The sequence below is a fragment of the Canis lupus genome, chromosome 28, assembly GCF_003254725.2.
Source record: "Canis lupus dingo isolate Sandy chromosome 28, ASM325472v2, whole genome shotgun sequence".
Lineage (NCBI taxonomy): Eukaryota > Metazoa > Chordata > Mammalia > Carnivora > Canidae > Canis > Canis lupus.
In genome coordinates this window covers 33,005,919-33,028,698 of record NC_064270.1, presented here as the reverse complement: position 1 = coordinate 33,028,698, position 22,780 = coordinate 33,005,919, and the positions used below count along the sequence as shown (strand labels likewise).

The following is a 22,780-nucleotide window of genomic DNA, read 5'->3' as shown; positions in this document are numbered from 1 at the left end:
TAGTGATTCATCACTTACATACAATACCAGTGCTCACCACAAATGCCCTCCTTAATACCCATCACCTATTTAAGCCATCTCCCCACCCACCTCCCTCCAGTAATCATTAGTTTGCTCTCTACAGTTAGGAATCTGCTTTTTGGTTTGTCTCTCTTTTCCCCACTATGTTGATTTGTTTGTTTCTTAAATTCCAGATATGCATGAAACTATATGGTATTTGTCTTTCTCTGACTGACATTCTCTCTAGCTCCATCCACATCGTTGTAAATGGTAAGATTTCATTTGGTGAGACCTTCCTCCAGAAGACCAACGCAGGACCCTGCCTATACCACATATGTTGGTTGATTCTTAATTTTAAACTTAGCCTTATATTCCTGGTATGAACCCCATTTGATCATGATGTATTAGCCTTTTTTTGTATGGCTAAATTCAGTTTGCTAATCTTTTGTAAGCATTTTTGCATTTATATTCATGAAATGTATTGAACATAGTTTTGGTTTGTTTTCTGTACTGTTTTTGTCTGGTTTTGAATGAGGGTAATGCCTATCTCATAAGGGATCAATTTGGACAATAATTGAGAGTGGTAAGGGCAGAAACAGGATTGGGGGAAAAAAGATGAAATGAGCACATTTGTGAAACGAGACAACCAACAGAAGGGCCATGTAAGAATAAAAACTTTACTGGCTTTAGTCACAAGTTCAATTTGAGTTTAAAAATCAGAAAAATAAGACTTTTTTTACTTAAAAACAAGCAAACAAAACAACATTCCAACAAAAGGGGGAGGCAATAATTCTCCTCTCCTCTAAGACAGCTGAGTCTCTCCAAGGTCCGGAGTTCAGTTCTGTACAATACATTTTAAGACAAATCGAACTGAATGCCAGGGTACCACCATCAGGATGATTAATTGCCTTGAAATTATGGTAGGATTAGAAATGTTTCCCATGGTGAAGGGCAAAAGAGTGGGGAGGAAAGACACACTGGCTGTCTTCAGGGAAGGAAGGACAGACTGGCTGTCTTTAGGTCTGTGAAGGGCTGTCACAGGGAAAGGAATGAAATGTGTTTCCTATGGCCCAGGGTAGAACAAGGGACAATGGGTGGGTGTTGGGTTTCAGCTCACCATTATTCTACAGCAACCTCAAAATTCAGTCTTGGACACAGTAAATTTCCCTCCACTGCCTGTGGTGAGGGAAAGGTACACAGCCACCAAGAAAAGGGTGGGTAAAGATGCTGCACAAGGGATTTGAATCTGCTTTGGTTAAATCCTTCACATGGTGCCCCTGCCCTGTTCCACTGTGCCTGCCAGTTGCTCCTTGAACAAAAACTCTCCTGTGTAGCTTCTATACTGTTTTCCAAAGAAAGAAATGGCCAAAATCCGTACAGCTATGGTAGCCAAACACCAGGACTATTGCTTGATAAATTTGGAGTGAATTTTTTAAAATAGAAAATTTTAATCTTTTCCTAATAAAGAAAGATTTATTCAATTAAAGGATCCTCCTTGATGCCAAGATTGTATCTTTACTACTTTATTTTTTATTTTTTTTCTTTTATGGAATAGTGGTGAGTTGATGATCTTGTTTTTATGTCTTTACCCAGCAAAATTAAAAACTGGCAACTCTATCTCAAAACTTCTCTCTCTCTCTTTTTTTACAGTTATTGCTTTGTGAAATACAAAGTCTATAGCAGTTCACCCAGCCCAGTCACCAGAAGATCAACCACATTTATCCAGGCTAGATTTTCTTAAATTGAGTGATAGAGGAGCTAAGGTACTTTTTAACGTGTCTGTGAAATACCGAAAACTGGGAATAGTTTTCATAGTTTTTATCAGGTCCTCAAAGGTGGCCAATCTCTGAGTGAGTCTGAGGATACTGAAATTAGGTTTTTAAAATGGATGGTTGAGTGGCTGGACCGTAATGACCTCTATCCCAACCCTACAATTTCATGCCTCTGTTTTCAAGACCCCATGCACGAAAGGTTCTCTGGTCATGGCTAATCATCTAAGCTCATTACAGGGCCCTTCACAGCCAGAAAACATTCATGAAGGCAGTGAGAACCCAAAGTCACAGAGAAAATTCATGCCAGAACCCTCTAACTTCACCATTTTACTCACTATGACCTCTGAACACTACAAACTCCAATGAAATCTCTTAAATTTCTAAAGCAAATGAGCTCATTTCAAAATAGACATTCTTGGGGCGCCTTCATGGCTCAATGGGTTAAGCATCAGACTCGTGACCCCAGCTTGGATCTTAATCTCAGAGCAGTGAGTTCAAGCCCCACATTTGGGTTCTGCATTGAGTATAGAGCCTATGTTAGAAAAGAAAAGAAAGAAGAAGAAAAGAAAGAAAGAAGAAAGAAAGAAAAGAAAGAAAGAAAGAAAGAAAGAAAGAAAGAAAGAAAGAAGAAAGAAGGAAGGAAGGAAGGAAGGAAGGAAGGAAGGAAGGAAGGAAGGAAGGAAGGAAAGAAAGAAAGAAAGAAAGAAATTCTTGAAGACTTCACTTATTAAGTTACAATTATTCCTACTCTACCAAAATATTAAAAGGTGGTGTCATCAGCATGGAAATATTTGAATTTCCAACTCAGGGTCTCTGCTTAAATTTTTCTTCTATGGAACATACTCAGACTCAGTTTGAAAATCGGCTTTCAGCCACCACAATATAGATAAATACAGTCAGACCTGGGGAAGAAGCTTTCACGATGAGACTGCTTTAGACATTCTGGCCGGTTCTACTCTGAGACTACAGAGCAGTCCAGAAGCTATACAATGTGGCTTTTGTTCAAGTGGCAATTAGCAGAAATTATAGAACAGGGCAGTGTCATTGTGCAAAGGATTCAGTCAAAGTAGACACAGACCAGTTTTCATTAGACCAGCCAAAAGCTGGAGAACCCTCTTTTAAAAAATTAAACAAGCCCTCAGCCTATTTGCTCCAGTTATAACGATGCTGAGAAGTGTGCCTCCTCTCGCTTACAGATAGTACCTGGAGGACACTCTGGGGGGGAGCTCTCTAAGTGTTGGGTCTTTGATTGACAAATGTATTCAAGGGGAAATTGCTGGTGTGATTTTATTCATTATTAGGGAAATGAAGGAGCTGAATTGTGCTGTCTTGTAGCTCCTGTGCCAGTTATAATGGTATCTCTGGCTATTTTTTTTTTTTAATCAGACATTAGAGTATGGGGATCCATTTTGGTCCCTATGTGGCAGGAGGGAGAGAGTCTGCAGACAATGATCAGAGTAATTAAAGAATAGGAAGGGGGATTTGTACATGGCAAGTCATAGGACTTCTGACTTGAGAGGTAGCTCAAGGCTCATCTGGTCTACTCATTAGTTTTAGTTCAGCCTTTTTTAATGGTTATTAGGAAATTAACCAGTTCCTCCCTGGGAGCAGCATCCCTTTGTGTACTTGCAGAGAATGACTGTGCCCAACCCCCCCCCCCCCCCCCAGTCTGTTTTGACTTGTTATCTGGCCTTCCAGACCCTCCACCATCCCCTTCATTTCTTCCTGGATGCTCCTGTCTCTCCCATCATCCCACCTAAAATAAAGAAACTTAACCTTGAAAAAGGAAAGCCTAGAAGCCTCTGATAACCATTGTCAAGGTTTTCAGGATTCGACAGTAGGAAGATGTGCTTGATTCTTCCAACTTCACAAGAGTGATTCAGTAAGACAAGGCCATAATTAATTCTCGCTGTGCCTTATAATGAGCTCTCAATTCTGTAGGACCTCAGGAATGGCAGCTTCCTCTTCTCATGTGCCAGTTAGTGTTTGTGAATTGTTGCAAAAACCCCACAAACCTAGGGTCAAGAGCCTGGGCATAAGAGCCAGTTCGGCCCACACTTTCCTGAGTGACTTTAGGGTTGGCCTCCTGGGTCCTTGAGCCAGTCCCACCTCTGGGGTCCCAGAGGGGCTAGACTCTTGGGGTTCTCAGTGGGTTAGGGGCAACTATAGATTCATCGCTAGCAAGGCTCAAGAACACCCTACACTTATGGAGTTTTGTCTAGAGGCAAAATGAAAGGATAGCTATCCTCCCAGGAAAAATTTGCTGTTCAAGGGCTGGAAATAGATCCACAGGACAAGAGGACTCTCAAAGTCCTGGAGTTCTATACCCCTTAAATACTCCATAGAAAGGGGAGTCCTAGTGGGATGAAATGATTTCCCCAGGTCTATTCCACCTCTAGATGATAATTTGGAGAATTCACTACATGGATGAAACCTTCCCACTTTGGCATGATGCACTATTTTTTTTTAAATAAAATTTAAAAATTAGAAGTCAAATGTAAAATCTTCACCCTTAGTTATCATGGTAATTCTTACAAAGTCTGCCTAGGCGGAGTCCTACATATTTTGTCAAATCAAGCTCCTTTTGTCTCTCCTTTTTCAGATGGTTTATTACAATGGTAAAGGCCTTGAGTTTTGAGACCAAACAAAACTGACTACTTACTTAGCTGTGTGACCTCAGGCAAGTTACTTGAGCCTCTGAGTCTTAATTTCCTCACTTGGAAAATGAGTGTAAGTCTGGGCCTCACAAAAGTGTGGTAAAAGTGAAATGAGATGCTCCCTGTGAAGTCCTTAGCAGTCTCCTATTCCCCACTATATCAGGCATAATTGCTTTGGAATAAATTTGATCATTTATATAAACCCATTTGACACTTCGGGTTTGCAGGTTTACACAACAATCGAGTCTTTTGACTGAATCAAGTCTTTATACCTGATTAGAGGAATCCAGCCTAATTCTCACAGTTCAGAGTGAGGAATTATACTCTCACAATTGCACAATTATATTCGGGGGGGGGGCGGGCGGGAATTTCAAACTCAGTACTCTCTTGCCAAACTTTGATCCCCCCTTTTTATTCCCTAGGGAGACACCTGCCTCTTATCCCTCCTCAGCTGGGAGCTCATTCTGGGCAAGTCCTACCTCCTTCATCATCCATTCTCTGGATCCTGGCTTTCCACAGCTGCAGAAATAAATCAGTCTTATGTTCCCTGATTATCCAGGTCCACTCCCTCTTAAGGAAAAAAAGGGGAAATTGAGATAATGTGTCTCAAGTTGGAGATCACACCCACTTCAGGCCAGGTTCTTCGCTTCCTCAAGCCCTAAATGTCTTCATGAACCTGGGAGCAAATCTGGTGAAAACAGCCCAAGCAAGGGGATCAAGTGGTGCAAAGGCCCTGCCTACAAGTAGAAGGTGGTGCTTCCCACCAGGAGAGGCTAAGGATCTAAGGTGCCATCTGAACTTAAGATTCTGGTCCCAGGATCTCTATTCTTGGGTTTTATTGCCTCCTCCAAATGGAAAACTTGGCTTCATTTGTACCACTAAAGTCCTCAGGACCAAAACAATCCATCCCTGAAGCGATGCACCATTTCAAAACATCAAGCATGCATGCAAATACATGCAAATGTCTCACACATTATAGTTAAAGATCCGAGATAGGCACAGCAGGAAAGACTCACTAGCATGTGGTATTTCTGTTGTGATTCTCAAGGATGGTTATATTTAATTATAGCCTCCTACCTTAAATCAGGGAGTCCACTGCATGGAAGTGTTTGCCGGGCCTGCTTCCAGAAATTCAATCTATGTGTGAAATACAGATTGGCTTTCACCTCCTGGAGCTCGTAATCAAAGCAAAGGCTCTTGACTTCACAGCTCTTCATCTCTATGCTCCTGGGAACCAAAGTGTCAACATCAGAAAGATCTTTGGAATTCTTCCCTTCTTGCGTCTAGGCTAGAGACACATTTGGAACCCAGTTCAGAAGCCAGAGTCTTGGGTCTCACCAGCTATGCTGCAAGCATGCAGGAGACCTAGAAAGCCTCGGAACCTCTCCCAGCCTCACCCTTGTCATCCCTAGAATAAGGATAATAGGCATTTTATCTCTCTTCTCCAGCCTCAGTAGATGAAGCATTCTTCCCCCAACCTGGTCCCCCAATCCAACTCTCTTCCGGACAAGAAGAGAGAAATAAATGAGGCCACTGCCATGTGGATTACCGTGTGCTGGCCACCAGAGTCAGAATCAGAGACAAAGTGTGTCCAGTGCCTGGAGACAAAGGAAGCACTGGGCACCAGAAAGTTTTTGCTGTCACCATCCATGCATATTACTCCTGTGTGTGGCCCCTGGCCTCAGCCTTGCTGGCCTCTACAGGTTTGTGAGCCAGGACCAATTTGCATAGCTCCCCAGAAGCAGCAGCATCTGTTTCTGGCACTCTCCAGCAGGAGAAAATTCTTGATTTTGGTGCAGAGTCGCAGTAATGATTCAGACACTACTCTACCCCAAACAGATTGCAAATGTTTCCTCAATGGAAAAGAGGATACACCATAAAATGTAATGTTTCCTTAAGGGTTTCGGGATTTTTCTTTCTTACAGTCAATCATGTTTTTAAGCATTTAGGAAACAAATAAAATGCATCTTTTTTTTTTTTTTTTTTGATCATGATCAAGTCAGTTCCCTTCCAGATGGGAAAATTCTAGTTTTTAAATTAAGACCATCCTATCTGCCTATTTTTCAAGGCTTCATTGGGCTTTGGGGCTGCAATGGGCCTTAGGAACCACCCCCACTTAATGTCTTGACTTCCAGAGACTAGGACTCAGAAGAATGAAGTGACCTACCCAAGGTCACACAGCAGGCCAGGAGCAAAGGCGAGATGATCTGCAGGTTTCCAGAACCATAATCAAGTATGCCTCATTCCTTTGTGTGCTACCAGGAATAAATGCCATGGAAATGACAATGAAATCAGGTTTCTTTCTGAATGTCAGTTTATCATCTATGCTTGGCAAGCTGGATTTTTAATATATTTGCAATAGTCTAACTTAAAAGGTGGACTATGTGTCAGGTTGGAATTTATTGAGGGAGAGGGGCAGGTGAAATCCCAAATCCCTCTACTCCCCTGAAATAGGAGTTCCACAGACACCAGAGTGACACCAATCCAAACAAAGAGACCAAATTTATGAAGGCATCATACAGAGTTGCCAGATGCTGCAAGTCACACATGGACCATACTTACACTAAGGAAATATTTGTTGTTTATCTGAAATTTGAATTTAACTGGGCATCTGATGTTTTATCTGGCAACTCTAACCGAACAGGTTTTAAAAACACGATATTCAAATAAAAGTCTCAAATGGAGAGCCACAAAGTTCTAGCTCCAGATATCATCTCATAATAAGGCAACTCCATGTAATGCACTTCAGGGTAATTCTTGATAGAAACTAAATGATTTAATTAAGTTTAAAGATTCTCCAAAGTGACAGGAAGAGTCCAGCTAATGTAAAACAAAAGGATCCATTAAGGAACTTAAATTTCAGGTTTCTCTCTCAATTCAATGGACAATCATTTCCAGATCATGTACCATGTGTAAAACAATCTCTCTTCTCTTGCCCTTCTCACTTTAATTTTGCAAAGGACATGTCTACATTTGCTCTCTACATTTCTACTCCTCCCATACAATCCCCAAAACACCATCATCTGGTTCCTACTCTTATTATACAACTGGAATCATTCTTGCTAAGGTATACAATGACCTAATCCAGTAGATACTCATTATCTGTAGTATTCATAGTCGATAAAGTCACCACAAACACTGAATTAGCAAATATTAAACCCCTGCTCCTATGGGAAATACAGAGTTAGGTCCCTAGGAGCCTCTGGGCATATTTTCAAAAATCAGTAAATACATATTTTGTTTTATGTGTATTTCTGTTTAAAGACATATTATTTAATATGTGTTGTTTATTCGTTAACTTTAAACTCACGGCCAAGCCAACAGCCCTGTAACTTGTGCCTGAATGAAACTTACCTAGCACAAGGCACATTACAACCTTGTTATGCTTAGGGACACCACACAGCACTTCACTGCATCTGGGGCTGTTTTAAGATCACCAGCACCAAAATGTGACAAACATGGTGGCAACAAATAGACTGCAAAGGACACATGTTACAAGTGATCACCAACTCTGCCAAGCTGAGCGATGGTCATGGGAGTGGTCCCCAGCGTTCCACACTCCCGCACCAACCTCTCCAGCCATAGAGCTTCCAGAGCTCTGTGACTTCCCCTGTGTCACCTTCTATACATCAAAGGAAAGACATGGGTGAAGCTCAAGAGACACAGGCCATCATGGTAAGAATATTAGTGGCTACTTATTGAGCTATGTGCCAGGCTCTGTGCTAACAGCTTTTCTTTTTTTTTTTTTTTTTTTTTTTTAATTTTTTTTTTTTATTTACTTATGATAGGCAAACAGTGAGAGAGAGAGAGGCAGAGACACAGGCAGAGGGAGAAGCAGGCTCCATACACCGGGAGCCTGACGTGGGATTTGATCCTGGGTCTCCAGGATCGCGCCCTGGGCCAAAGGCAGGCGCCAAACCGCTGCGCCACACAGGGATCCCAGCTTTTCCTCTGTACTTCATCTCATCCTTGTTCTAACCTCGTGGTTCATGTGGAAAAAAGGACATATTACATACTTTGTCACAGGTCACACGTGATAGCTGAGTGTCAGACCGGATTCTGAATGGTGTCCATTTGATTCCAAGCCTTGCTGGAGGCCAGAGTTTGGCAAACTGACATGTGGACTGAACCTATGCCCATTCATCTCCGTATTGTCTGTGGCTGCTTTTGAGCTGAGTAGATGCAACAGAGAACGTATAAAGCATAAAGAAATGACACTGGACGGAGGGAACTCAACATGCCATAACTAATCCCAAGGCAGGTATCAGTCTCCCCATTGATAAAGGAGGAAACAGAAGTACTTGCCAAGGTCCCATTCCTGAGTGACAGAGCTGGAGTTTGAGATCACATGGGATTGCCTCCGAAGCTCACCCTCAGGCCACCAAGACCTAGAGATGAGGCCAGGATGTGTGTGTTTGGGGCCTCAAGACTGCCACTTCTGCTCTATCTTAATGCATTCAAGACAGATCTACAACACAGGGCAGAGAGACAAATCTCTGCCTTGTACACTAATTGTTCCTAAAAGAATGCCACAATTCACAAATGCTGATTTTGATTAAAATAATCAAGATGATTTCCTACTTCCAAAATACTGACAAAATAGCTTTTTTATCTGTGTAGACAAAAAACTAACCGAGGATTATTTAAATCAAGATTATGTACAACACGCATCCTAATTACTACACGATTACCTAGCTAAAAAGTGGATATTAGTGAATGCTGTTTTCTGCTGGCAGTCAACTCCAAATTAATAGCATTCTAGGCTGATCTGGATCACAGATAAAATTAAATTAATGTGACTCCGAGCCAGCTCTATTTATAAGCAAAGCCCAACTACAAAGGGAAAAAGGAACATTTTAAGATGCAAAAATATGCCTCTGAACACATGCCAAACATGGATTTTTAATTAAAGCACCAAGAAATTTTTTCCCTACCAATTGTTCCTTTTGGATATTAGTTGGCTGTGTCATGGCCAGGCTGGAAACTGGGTCTGGGATTCTGAGGACAGCTGAAGGTCAAAAAGCGATGGGAATGGATTTTCCTAAAAGCTCAACAGAAGGAGCCCTAGGAGATGGGAGTCTGAGCTCCCACCTTCCAAAGACATCCCTCTGAGCCAAGATGAAAGAATTCCAAGGGGAAGAGAGGGAAAAAATGTGAGACTTTTGTTGTGGGACAAATGGCCTGACTTCCAGCTTCATCTTAGTTCTCCAGGACCAAGTACATCCTGAAATGAGCAGGAGACAGAAATGATCACCTGGCCCACTGTCCTCTGATGCAGAAAGACTCACGGCTCACAGGCCCCTAGGAGTGCTCTGCACTCCACCTCTCGTAAACATGCTAACATGGACTTCTTGGCACCAGGCTAATGGTTAACAAGAAGCTGGGAGCTAGTTAGCACTGGGACCATGGCTCTGTGGTCGCCCCTGAGGTTCCTGTTGTAACCTGGCACGGCGACATCCCTTGGTTGTGGGGTTATGACCATGGAGTACCACCAAAAATGATAGAGCAGGACACAGCACTGCATTTGTGGACTGCCAGGCTTGCACCCTGGTCTTGGTTTCCATATCTGTAAAATGGGCAGTTATCTCACAACGTGGTGGCCTGGGTGACAGGGCCTGGCAGGGAGCAGGCTGGGTCAATGGTAGTTGAACACCAAACGCACATATCAGAGTTGGAAGAGCCTTTTCTAGTCAAGGAAACTGACTCAGGAACTCACCCAAAGTCACCCTGGAACCTCTGGCATAATGAGAACAGAGCCCAGAATGGCCTCTCCCCCTCCCACCCCCCTCCCACTACTTCTGTTCAGCCCACCTTCTCCTCCTCTGACTGACCCCCATCCACTCTGGCTGTCACTTCACATCTAGACGAGCCTGCAGGGCTCCTCGATCCCTATAACCAGCCTGTCCTGCAGGCCACAAGAGCCCCTGCTCCCCTCTTCAAGAGCTTAACAAATATTTACTGCGCACCCCCAGGCCCTCATTTGGAAATTCACACTGGAAGAGACTAAAACCAAGACCAGAACTAATTCAACTAAGAAAACAACTCCCACCTTGCCTGCGACCGCTGTGTGTGAAGGGACATGTTATGAGCCCCATTTTTAGATGAAGGGAGTGAGACTGAAAGAGATTAAACCTCTTGCTGGCTTCTCAACAGCTGTGTCACTCGACGTCGGCTCCTGCCTTGGCTCCTGATCCCCAGCTCCCCAGCGTGGTCCCACCAGCACCTCCACCCCACGTCCTGCCTCACCCCAGCCCAGAGCCAGGCTGCCCATCCCAGTCTAAAGAGGCCTCCTTCCTCCATCCAACCCCCACTCTGTGCCCCATTTGGTCCTCAGACCCTCACCTGGGTGATTCCTGGGCTGGTGCCTCACGGGCTCCTCTGATGAGTGCATTATGTGACCTCTCACCGGAGGTGAAATGCTCACACACTCTCCCACACACATCCTCTCCCCAAGGGCAGGAAAGGTGCTCATCTCCATTTTTTTAATATATACCAGGATGCCCAGCACCATAGTAGGACACACAAAGGGAAGCCCATCTTGGCTCCTCATACCCAAAGCCCTGCGGCCCCGAGCAGTGAGGACACTTCATCCCCCACCCGTTTGCAGGCCCTCCCACGACAGGTCTGCAAACCTCTCTTGAGGGCCACACTGAGCTATCAGTGCTTTCAGAATGCTTAGCAAGTTTCCCGACCCAGGTCTTGGGGAAGAATAATTCAAGGGCATTGTCAGGATCCTAGGGAAGAGATCCCACATAAGTAGCCCTCAGCTCCGCCCTCAGCATCTCCCCAGTCTGAGTCAAACCTGCTTCCTTCTTCCTTGACCACCCAGAATTTCTAGACTGAGCCCTGAAGATGGCAAAGAGACTTCTGTCTTCCCAGCTCTGCAGCCTGTGCCCACCCCCTTGGATGGGTCCTTCTCCCTGACCCAGAGAAATTAAGGGCAGCTAGCTCATCTGGAACAGATCTGGTAGTTGGTATATCCTTCTCTGCAAGGCACTGCTATGCAGCAGAGAGAGCCTGCCAGCTTGGTGTCCTCACCCCAAAACATTCTCAGCTCTTGTTCTTGACATCTCTTTGCCAGGGGCAGCTAGCTTCTTTGTGTGCAAGAGATCGCACTTTCTGTGTCATCCTGACCAAGCTATAACCTCTAAATCTCAGTTTCTGCACCTGTAAAATGGAGGCAATCATCCCACACCACAGATCCCTCAGGATTGTTCCGGGGATACGTGCAGTTGTGTACATTAAACAGTTCTCAAGATGTGACGGTGATGATAATAATGATGATGATGATGACCACAACGACGGCAATGGTGATGCTTTAGATACCATGTGCAATTCTGGTCATGTCCAGATAACTGATATAAAATATAGGAAGGAGACAATCACAGGACTGATCCCTTGGCCTACACATGGACCCTGCATTCCTGGGAGGAAGGTCCCTGGAAAGCAAAGAAGGGCATTCTTAAAACTGGAGCCATGAGGATTGGAGTTAATTTCATTTAAATTGGAAAAGTAACAAAATACTGTTTGGGAGCCTCCACTGGTGAAACAAGGTCTTCAACATGACTACGTCCCTCCCATGCCACAAGGTTAGGCAAGGACCCAATGTGGGCTGAGTAAATGGAAGCTGTTTGTACGGAGGGCAGAATGAACCTCTCGGTCTGTGCTAGGAGACGTCTGAGAATTAAAGTTGGCCTCTAGGGTTGAAGGAGACCCTCCTGGGATTATGAGGTTACAAAGAACTGCCCCTCAAGGTTTGCCATGATCCCTGGACACTGTCTGGGCCAATGTCAGGTCTACCTTATCTGCTCTGAGTGGGGATTCATGCAAGGTTCTGCCTCGGAGGTGTGTTCTCATGGGTCTTCGGAATGATCTCCAACTAGCAGCTTTGGGTCTTGTGTGCTGGGCTATGGGAGGTGGGGAAAAGGGTCCGGCACCTTCTCTGGTTGGAACTCAGCAATCTATACTTTTCAAGAGCTCTTGCCTACACCCTACCCCACACCTCCACACATACACACTCACTAAAGATTGGGAGACACCATTCTGAACTATGATCTGATGCTCAATCGAAGCATACTCTATACCCTGGCCATCCTGAATTTCTTCTGCTCCCTTATTATTCCATAATGGTGTTGACCTCCAAACATTTCCATGTGGTGGTTCCACTCTTGCCAGAAATATATATATAAATATATATTCATATAAATATATATTCATATATATATATTTATATATATATCTTTATATATATATATTCATATATATTTTTATTCATATATATATTTATATATATATCTTTATATATATATTCATATATTTATATATATGAATATATATATTCATATAAATATATATTCATATATATATATTTATATATATATATCTTTATATGCCAGACAAGAAATCCATAAAACAAATAGAAATCCCTGAATGACAAATGAGCATGCAATCTTTTTCCAGTCTAGTGTTTGAGGACTAGGTTGGTCTTTGTGAATATACACTGGGGAATTTGTGGTTGCTTTTGATTTGAGGGTTTTGCTTTTGGTCGCTTGCTTATTTGAGGGTTTAACTTGTTTGCTTAACTTGGCTTTTGGTTTTCATTTCTGGGGTCATCTGTGTGAAAAAAAAAAAGTCTTATTTAGTCATCTCTTCTGTGCAGGATCAGGGCAGCTCCTACGTTGATCTTGGAAAACACAACCAAAAATGTAGCAGTGAGTGATACAGACAAAGAAGGACCATTCCCACTTTTGAAGACTCCGTGGCTAGCCTAAACTTTTCGAGAAGACATTACTGATTGAAGACTGAAGTCTAGATGACCAGACGTGTAAGCCATTGGCCAAGCACAAGAAAATGGAAGACATTTCATAGGTTTTCATGAGCCCTGCCTCTCACAACTGCCATCCACCAACAACTTTAAGAACAAACTTAACTTTTCTAAACAAAAATAATTTCATCATTTTGTGTGGCATTAACACCCCGCTACTTCGATATGTTGTCTATATTTTTCTTGTTGACACCCAACCAATTCAGAGCTAAAAATCCATCCTCCAGTTTTTCTGTGGGTCGTAAATCATAAAAAGGTTATATTTTATGAAAGCTGAAGCTGAGAAGTAAACAGCATATTTATATCCAAAGAGTTTCATCCATTAAGCAGCAGTGACAGGGCCCTGTGGGCCAGAATCTAGTTTTCTTACTTAAAAAGCTTAGTTCTTTTGTAGACTCCTGCAGGGACCTATAACAGTTGGAATTGGGTTTTTTATGCCTTTGAGGCCTCCGAATGAATGTTACACTTTTCCATTATTTTCTTTTTTCTTTTGAGAAAACTAGGCTACCTGCTTATTGCCTAAAACCCACACCCCATGATTGTACTGTCATAAAATCTGTCTTCTGCCCTTTCCTCCCACATCGTGCCAACATCTCCAAACTTTGTTTAGACTCCGTGTCCAGCGAGGTTGCACCGCATTTACTGAGATGGGGGAGGGCTTCCTGTGACCATCTGGGTTGATAGATGGCACACCCGAATAAAACTTCGGCCTGAGGGCTACCCGACAGCTTTGACCCCCCTACCTTACGAAAAATAAAACTAAAAAAGCTTAAATCTTAATATCTCCCTTGTTCTAGTTTGAGAATGCCTGAAAGTCTCCTGACTATTTCACAAGGTGGTACAGAACTGCAATAAAAAGGCCTGAGTCCGGATCCCACATTTCCCATTACTGCCCACTATTAAAATGTGAGTATGCCTGCCCCTCGGGCTATTAAAAGATGCTGCACCTGCCCTGTCTGCAAATGGTGTCATCCGTGGTCATGAATCCAGATCCAGATCTATGCAGACACGGATATAGATTTCACAGCACTATTACATCAGGCAAATAAGTCTAGGCTCAGCGTTAGCAAAATGATCACCCTGAAACTAGCCCAATAATCACTAACAATTAAGAAAATGAAGTATCTGAGCCTCAGTCCTCTTTTTACCCACTTCGAACATATATTTGTTCTTTTGATGTCTTGTGTGAATAGGGGTGCTTTATCTGACTGCTGATGGGCTAAACAATGCGTCCGAGTTGTAATATAGAACTCAATTTGCTGGGACTATCATCTGAAAGGCCCGGACAATTTATCGAACACTGCAGATGAAAGAAAGAGAGGGGAAAAAAATGTTAAAACTGACCACTTCTAAAATGAAGAAAATAGGGCAGTAAAGGGTATTGTAATATACTTTAATCTTCCTTAATGTAGAAAAATATGAAATGCCATTAAATCTTCCTTTGAAATGGATGTGGTCTCATGGCTTGAGCACCCAAATCTAGTTAATGAATCTATTGTTAAGGCAAATAAACAGGAAGGAAGCGGTGAAGGAGTGATCTGTGCATTATGCGACTAATTCAGAAGATGAAAGGCAGAAAAATTAAAGTTAAATTCACATAAATATTAGAGCGAAGGAGAACAGTTGCAGCTGTAAAATAGGGAAGCCCACGTTTCCCTTTGGTTGGTGTTGAGAACAAGCAGACACGTCCCGCCGAGGAGCAAAGTCGGGGAAGATAAAAGTGTTTCAAGGGGCCCTATAATTAACATTTTAAAAGGTTTTTCTTAATAAAAAATGATCTGACAATAATAGAATTTAATCATTTTATTTGAAAAATTAAATTGATTGCAAGCGTTCATTTGTGTGGAAGTGGCGTTTACGGAATTTGGATGACCTTATCCAATCAGATCTCCACTTTAATCACTTTAAATGGAGCCGATACACAAAAAGAAAGAAACAGAGATTCAAAGCCTAGTGATCTGGGGGGGGATTAGCGGTCCTCCACCAAGGCCCACAGCGACCTGTGCAACCTGTCTCCTTTGTTGCCACCAGAACGTCACTAATGGAACTCAAGCCATGTGACTGAGGTTCCTGGGGAGACGGGCTCTGTCGGGGAGTCTCCCTGGGATCCCTATGCACCCCCATGAAGAAAAATGGCCTCGTGGGCATAGCATCTTCTCCATGAAATAAAGAATACTCCCGCCAAGTTAACACAGTGCAGAGACTCCACCTTGACTAACCTTAATCCATGAAGGATGCTAAGGTTTACTACCTATTGACTTTTAAAGCATCCTAAATCATCATTCATTCCAAGATCAGAGTATCAGAAGTCCTGTCCACAGACACTGTTTAATGTTAAAAAGAACCCCTTTCTTTGGAGAAATTGGATACCCATTCCCTCCTTTCTCTGCTTTGGACATTGGGAAAACAGAGACATCCCCTACCACCTGGTCCACGCGTCTAAGTAAACAGTGGAGATCAACTTCTATCCCAGAGTCCCAACTCCATATTCTTAGAGAGAACATAAGGCCCAGCTTGGGCCTGATGTCCCCTGTGGTTGAATCCATGGCCAGGGGACAGATCACAGCATAAACATGGCTGCAGAACATATGGAGATGGGGCAGGGGTGGCAATTCTCAGAGCAGCAGAGAATCGGCCTGGAAGACACCCCAAGACACTTTTGGCACAGAAGCAGAAGAACATGAAAATTAAGAGCATGAATGGGGATGCCAGATTGCCCATTGTGTGACCTCGTAAGGGTCTTAACCCCTGTGTGCCTCTGTTTCCTCATCTATAAACCAGGGTGATAAAATTACTTATCCCATAGGGAGGGGAGATGTGAAGATTACACAAATTAATGCAGGAAACACTTTCAGCACTGTGTCCAGCATGTAGTACAAGAAGGTATTCCCTCTAACTGGTGACTATGATCACCACTGTTGCTGTTTGTCCCTTTTTTTTTTTTTTTTTTTTGGTGAGGACACTGAACTTCAGAAGGGTTAAGGGCCAGGACGCCTGGGTGGTTGAGTGGTTGAGTTTCTGTCTTTGGCTCAGGTCATGATCAAGTCCTGCCTCTCCCTCTGCCTGGGTCTCTGCCTTTCTCTCTGTGTCTCTCATGAATAAATAAATATTTAAAATATTTAATAAAAAATAATTTAAAAAAAGAAAGGTTAAGAGCCTGGCTCACAGTTATAAGAGGTGGCCTCTGACATCAGCCTTCTTCAAGCTACTGCTCTCCTCACGCTCCAATAGGGTTGGACTGATAGGGCCACATACCCCAACAGGCTAACAATGTTTTAGACTATGCGTTTGCTCCTTGATGAATATTCTCTGGTGCCATCACAGCCATATCTTGCCTTGCTTAGTAGGGAGGATGCAGAAGGGAGGCCATGGGACAGTGTCCCACTCTGCAGAGGAGTAGCCCACTCGTGAAAACCAAGCCTATGTGGTTTACCAGACCCACCCTCCCAGAAAGCCCTTCAGCTCTGGTCACCCACCCTAATAGGCTTTCCGGAGTGTCCCTTCCAGTCACACTCACTCCTCTGCCTGGGAGTAATGTAAGCACACTTTATTTCTCCATCACAGTACATTTCCAATGATGTAAAGTCACCACACAAGGCCTGGCACTTAGCAGTTGCTCAGTAAGTGGTACTCATGTCTATTCCAGAGGGAAAAGCAGACCATGATCGGGCATGGACAGGCTCCTATGACACAGGCCTTCACTCGGAGCCAGCGCTGATGCTACTACAGCAAGCCTTGGGCACATGCTTCAAGAAGAGCCTCTTGATGCCAAGCTAACCGACAATTTTGTATTGGGCACTGGCCAGCCCCTCACAACATAGTCTCATCGTCCAGAGCCATGGATGAGAGCAGCCTACGCCAAGTCTGACTCTAGGATGGGTCCCTTCTGAGGACTCAGAGGGTCTTTATAATTGATTCAAATTCATCTTTGTTCATATTTTTTATCATAACCACATGCCTGCCAAAATTGAATGCAGTGGAGATACTCGAATGCATTAACTGTGTTGCAACTTGGTTTTGAGCACATTTCAGGATAAATAGTCTCCTTTAGTACTGTTTAATTGATGAGTATCCTTCAATTTCAAGGTAAGCTATTTTTTTAATTACCATCTGCAAGAGAATTTATTCACTACCATGAAAAAGAATAATCTAACTTGAATTGGAGCTGAGGCTGCTATAAGCTGCAAAGGTAACTCATAGACCCAAATTCAAAACATTTTTATGGTTCTTATTGATCAATTTTAAAATACTGTTCATTTGAACTTTTAAAATAAATTTATACTGCTAAAATGCCCTTTTTATCTGTTATATATGTTAGGACTCCCAATAAAACTGTATTTGAAAAAAGTCTAAAAGGCTCCTAACAAATCTTTAACAACAATAATTTTGTTGGGGGGCGGGAAGTATGCGTCAAATAGTCATAGAACATTTTTAAGTGCTTTTTTTCTTTTTACCACTTTTAGTAATTTTAATATTGGTTATCCAAATTCACATTTAACTGAGTATTCTATACTTTATCTGTTAAGCCTACCCAAAATTCAAACCAACTGACTTGCCATATTAGGATATCTTTTTGTTCTGGTTCCTTTGATTTGTTGGTTTGTGTTGTTAATGCTATTTGTGGTTTTGTTTGTTTGTTTGTTTGTTTGTTTTTAATTGGATTGCCTGCCAAATCTCTGACACTGGACAGTCCTCAATTTCCTCACATAATGAGACAAGCAATAGTCATCATTCCACCCACCCTGCAAATGGTGAAGACATCACAAGATGACAACAGGAAAGAACCCAAAAAGTAGAGCCACTAAATAGGTGAATCTGAACAAAGTCACATGGGAAGAGCAATGGTTTTCTTGGGGAAGTTCCTTCCCTAGGACATGACAGCTTCCATTTAAAAGACTACACTGTACGTACATGGCCAGAAAATTGAATACTTAATATGCAAACAGCTCCATTAAATTAAAGAGAAAGCCATCAGCATCCCAGCAGAAAAATGATGCATCATGCATTGCTATGTAGCAGGCCCCACCACCTACTCGCCGTGTCCCAGGGAGGACCCTCAACCCTGCTGGGCTGTGGTCCCCTTTATTCCATGCGGACCACAGTGTCTGTGAATGGGGTTAATACAAAGACTAAATGAATAATGCATCCCATAAACACTCGGTGCTGGCCCTGTTCCGTAATTAAATAAGGCTGTACTTAATCATCTCAAAAGAAAAAACATATATATATATATGTAAGTAAGCAAAAAAAAAAGAGAGAGAGAGAAATTCAACTTTACTAGAAATAAAATAAACTAAAAATAAAATTACACCGAGGCATCGTACTTTATTTATGAAATTAGCCACGGTTTTTTAAGGGTGTTAATGACATTATTTAAAAGAGCAAAAAATGTTCATAAATATTCAACAAATGAAGAATGGCTAAATAAACAGCACGAGAATGGTTAAACATGCAGAGAATGATTAAGTAAGCTACAGAATTTCTAAACAAAGGAGAATGGTTATTACATAAATTACGGAATTCCTTATGTTGCACGTTGCATGATGTTGAATGACGTATCTTGAGGTGGAAGAAAATCTAATGGCATGAAAAATAGTCCTACTGTACATAGGAAAGCAGTTTCAGATGTTATGCACAGTATGATTGTATTTGGATCCATGGATACGAATCCAAATGAAACAAAGACTGGAAGAAAGTGCGTCGGATGTTAACAGGAATGATCTCCAGATAGGGGGTGGTTGTGAGTAACGTTTATTTTCTTCTTCGTGCATAGTCTATTTTTCACATTTTCTGTAATGATGGCCAAATTATATATTTGTAATAAAAAAAATTATTGGTTAAAAATGCAACGCTGAAATACTGGGAAATGAATATGGTTTAGGACATTCAATGTGTGTGTAATGATCTCCTTCTCCCTCCTCCCCTCCTCCCTTCCTCCTCCTCCTCCTCCTCCTCCTGCTCTTCTTCTTCTTCTTCTTCTTCTTCTTCTTCTTCTTCTTCTTCTTCTTCTTCTTCTTCTCCTCTCTCTCTCTCTCTCTCTCTCCCTCCCTCCCTCCCTCCCTCCCAGTGGGGAATGGTGGGCTCCAGTTTCTTCCAATATACTATATTCAGTGAAGGCCTATGAAAGTCCTGTGCAGTGGAGAGAGTGGTTATGGACTCTTGACATTCTATTTTGAAACATCCCACATTGAACATCTCACTCTATCCATCACAATTGCTCCTTCAGCCCTTGCAGACATCCACCTTTCAGCCCAAGAGCTGAGGGCTGCCCTTAGGAAAGGGGAACCCACCCTAGTTCCAGAAATACCAACAGAGTTCATGTGGACCCCATCTAGGCCATTTTCTCCAAACCTATAGCAATCCCCAGTAACTATATCCTCCACTCATTCTTCCAAAACAAGGTATATCAAGTACTAAACCTCAGGGTGCAATCATGGAGCCCTTAGTCAGAGGGGAGAAACCCTGATGCCAAGTTACAACACCCCTGGGTGGCAGTGAGGTTGCTGTTTTAATGGAGATGTACACATAGTACAATGAGTACCAGGGAAGAAGAAAAAGGTGCCCAAGAGCCTGGGAAGGCTTCATGAGGGGGGAGTTTGGGGATGACTGGAGTGTACCAAGCAGGCAAGAAGATTCCAGACCAAGGGAATAGCACATGCAAAGCCATCAAACACAAGAGTGTGGCTTTTTGGGTGTTTAATGTGAGGATGGGACAGATTTGGTCGGCCCAGCCCATGCAGAGCCCTGAGTGCTCTATAAGGAGCTCCTGCTTTATCCCAGCCATGCTGTGGAGCAGATCAGCCCAGGCCCAGCTCTCCATGTGAGCGCTCAATCATGCTGTCCCTTCCCCTCCCTGCCTTTTGACGCTCAGAGAGAAATCTATCTGAAGGCCCCAGTTTCCAGATGGTGACTGCAAAGGGATCTGTCCAAACACCAGGCCACAGAGGCTTCCGAATACCAGCCATCCCCCCGCTCCCACCAGTGAGCCTTTCTCCACCACAAGAGCCCCCAGCCTGGTCCCCAGAGGAGATGCTTGTCTGGACAGTAGCTGAAGCTCACCTGCAGCCCAAGGTCTCTGGTGGACTGGGAGTGGCCTCTCGGCCACAATCCTGACATGGGGGGAGGAGGGGGCATCTGGGGATGCCTGTCATCACCCCCTGCCCTAGCCCAGGACCCAGGAGAAGGCATGCCTCTGGCTATGCACAGCAACTCTGAGAGAGCAAAACAAAGCCCCACCATTAACTTCTCGCCTGCACTGGCCCTGCTTCCTTTAAAACCAATTGCAATCTTCGAAGCCCGACACTGCCTGAAACAAAAGCCTCACTGATGCTTGGAAGATGGCTTTGGTGAAAGTAGAGCTCATTTCAGAAAATCAAAGCAAAGAAAAATATTGAATACAATTCAGAGGCATAATGCATTATTATGGGCTTTTATGGATTTTATGTATAATTTCATGTAAAGTTAAGAGGCTGAAGCGATCTCTTACATTCAGCTGTATTATCAGCCCAGCACCAAACAATGTTCCACATCTTATTATGTTCACAGTTGACACACTATTAGAGAAATGTGCAGCTGTCTTACTCTGCTATTCATTTCCTCATTACTATTTTATAAATATATGATTAACAGTTATTGCAGCTGCCTAATTCACATTTATTGCAAATGCAACCCCACAAATGAATGCTCAAAGCAAAGAGATGTGGTTTTAGAGTAATTTAAATTTTACAGTTCCATTTACCCTGCCTTTTAATTTACTGCATAATGACCCCATTAGAATAAAGCACATCTGGAAGTTCTTTGGGGAACATTTAATTTTCTGTGGCTTCAGTACTAACAGAACTTCTACCATAAAGCCCACAGATGCCTTAAAGACTGTACAAATTTCCCATTTTATGCCAAGATGCCGGTTAATTGTACAGACGAGACAACCACAGCAAAGCGCAGAGATATGCTTTCTGGTAAGGAAAAGGGAAGATGCGGAGCCGAGACCCACTCTTTGCAAAGTCTGCGTATTCAAAAGCCCGAGATTGGCTCACCTACTTTTTGATGTTGGCTTAACCCCGTTCCTTTTCGGGGAAGAGGCCACCTCGGGCTGTGTGCTCTCCCGGGGTCTCTCTTGCCTTTTACACACAACTTTCTACCTGTGGGTAAGGGAACCCAAGGCAATCTGCTGAGCTCTGGAAGCCCTGAGAGGCCAGGGTGTTAGCTGGGCCTGGCCTGGCCCTCTCCGGCGAGCCTACAGAGGCCTCTGGATTCCAGCGGGCCACATTAACCGAATCATCTGGAGTATTCGAAATTGATTTGAATATTCAATACAGATCACTGCAACAGAGCTCATGGATGAGAAATAATGTGAATCCGTTGCCATTGATTAGCTAATTTATGTTCTACAACTAATCGAAGCACAAATCTCATTAGCCACAGGTCAGTAAGGCTTGGAGAGAAAAAGACAATCATTTTGGTAGCCTAGTTGGCTGTAAAGACACAATTAGAAGCCCTCCGGTTTTCCAGGCTTTTCTACCCACACTCCCACCTCTCAAGCCGACCATGGAGGGAGAGAAAGGTAGGCCTTGCCCGTGCTTCGGCCCGTCACTGCGGAAGAGATCTTCCTAAGTAATGATCCGAGATGCTTCCTTCCTTTAGCTAATGCGGTGATACGGACATGACTCTAGTGCTTCCAACATGCGTAAAGCCCGTTAGTACTGTTTAGAGCCACCACACACACTGGAAGCACAATGTCCATTGTTACCTTGCCTATATATTTTTTTAAAGATTTTATTTATTTATTCATGAGAGGCAGAGAGAGAGAGAGAGAGAAAGGCAGAGACACAGGCAGAGGGAGAAGCAGGCTCCATGCAGGGAGCCCGATGTGGGACTCGATCCTGGGTCTCTAGGATCACACCCTGGGCCGAAGGCAGCACTAAACCGCTGAGCCACCCCGGCTGCCCACCTTGCCCATATTTTAAGCACTAGGAAATTGTTAAGGATTTGGGGGTGGGCGGGCAGTGAGGGGACTGACCCAGGCTTCCTATAATCTAATCTTATGCACGTTTAAAAATCTGTCTTTGTAAAGCACAGAGAAGCCACACATTATCAAATTAGGTTTTGCAATTAAAGTATACCCGCAGTAAGCCAGAAAACTGTCTTCATTCCTTGAGCCCTGCTCAGATCAATTTGGGGCAGACATTTTTAACCAGACTTAAATAGGGAAGCTGACAGGAAAACGACAGAGGGAGGGAGTCAGAATCCGGTTTTCATGTCACCGTTAGACGCAAAATCCCTGGTAACGATCAAATTCAGATTTCCGACAGTAAGCTCCTCCTGCTAACCTGTGTTGGTGATCTCCTTAGGATGGCATTTAAAAAAAAAAAAAGCCACACAGTTTCAACAATGTTGGCATAAATAGACTAGCCCTCTGCTGGGCATGTGGTGGCCCCTCTGCCCCTTTTGTCACCTAAGACAATATATCAAACTGAGACCTTTGCTAAATGACCAGGAGCAGAACCCAAACCGAGATTCTTCTGGAT

General features: G+C 43.2%; 1 long non-coding RNA gene across 3 annotated transcripts in view; it reads right to left on the bottom strand.

The window, feature by feature from the left end:
• Positions 1-22,780, bottom strand: part of LOC118352691 (uncharacterized) — an 88,251-nt gene that overhangs the window by 18,331 nt on the left and 47,140 nt on the right. For all 3 annotated transcript variants that reach the window (XR_004810227.2, XR_004810228.2, XR_007406824.1), the window contains exon 3: positions 5,507-5,656. This is a non-coding gene — a long non-coding RNA (uncharacterized LOC118352691). The remainder of the gene's footprint in view (positions 1-5,506; positions 5,657-22,780) is intronic.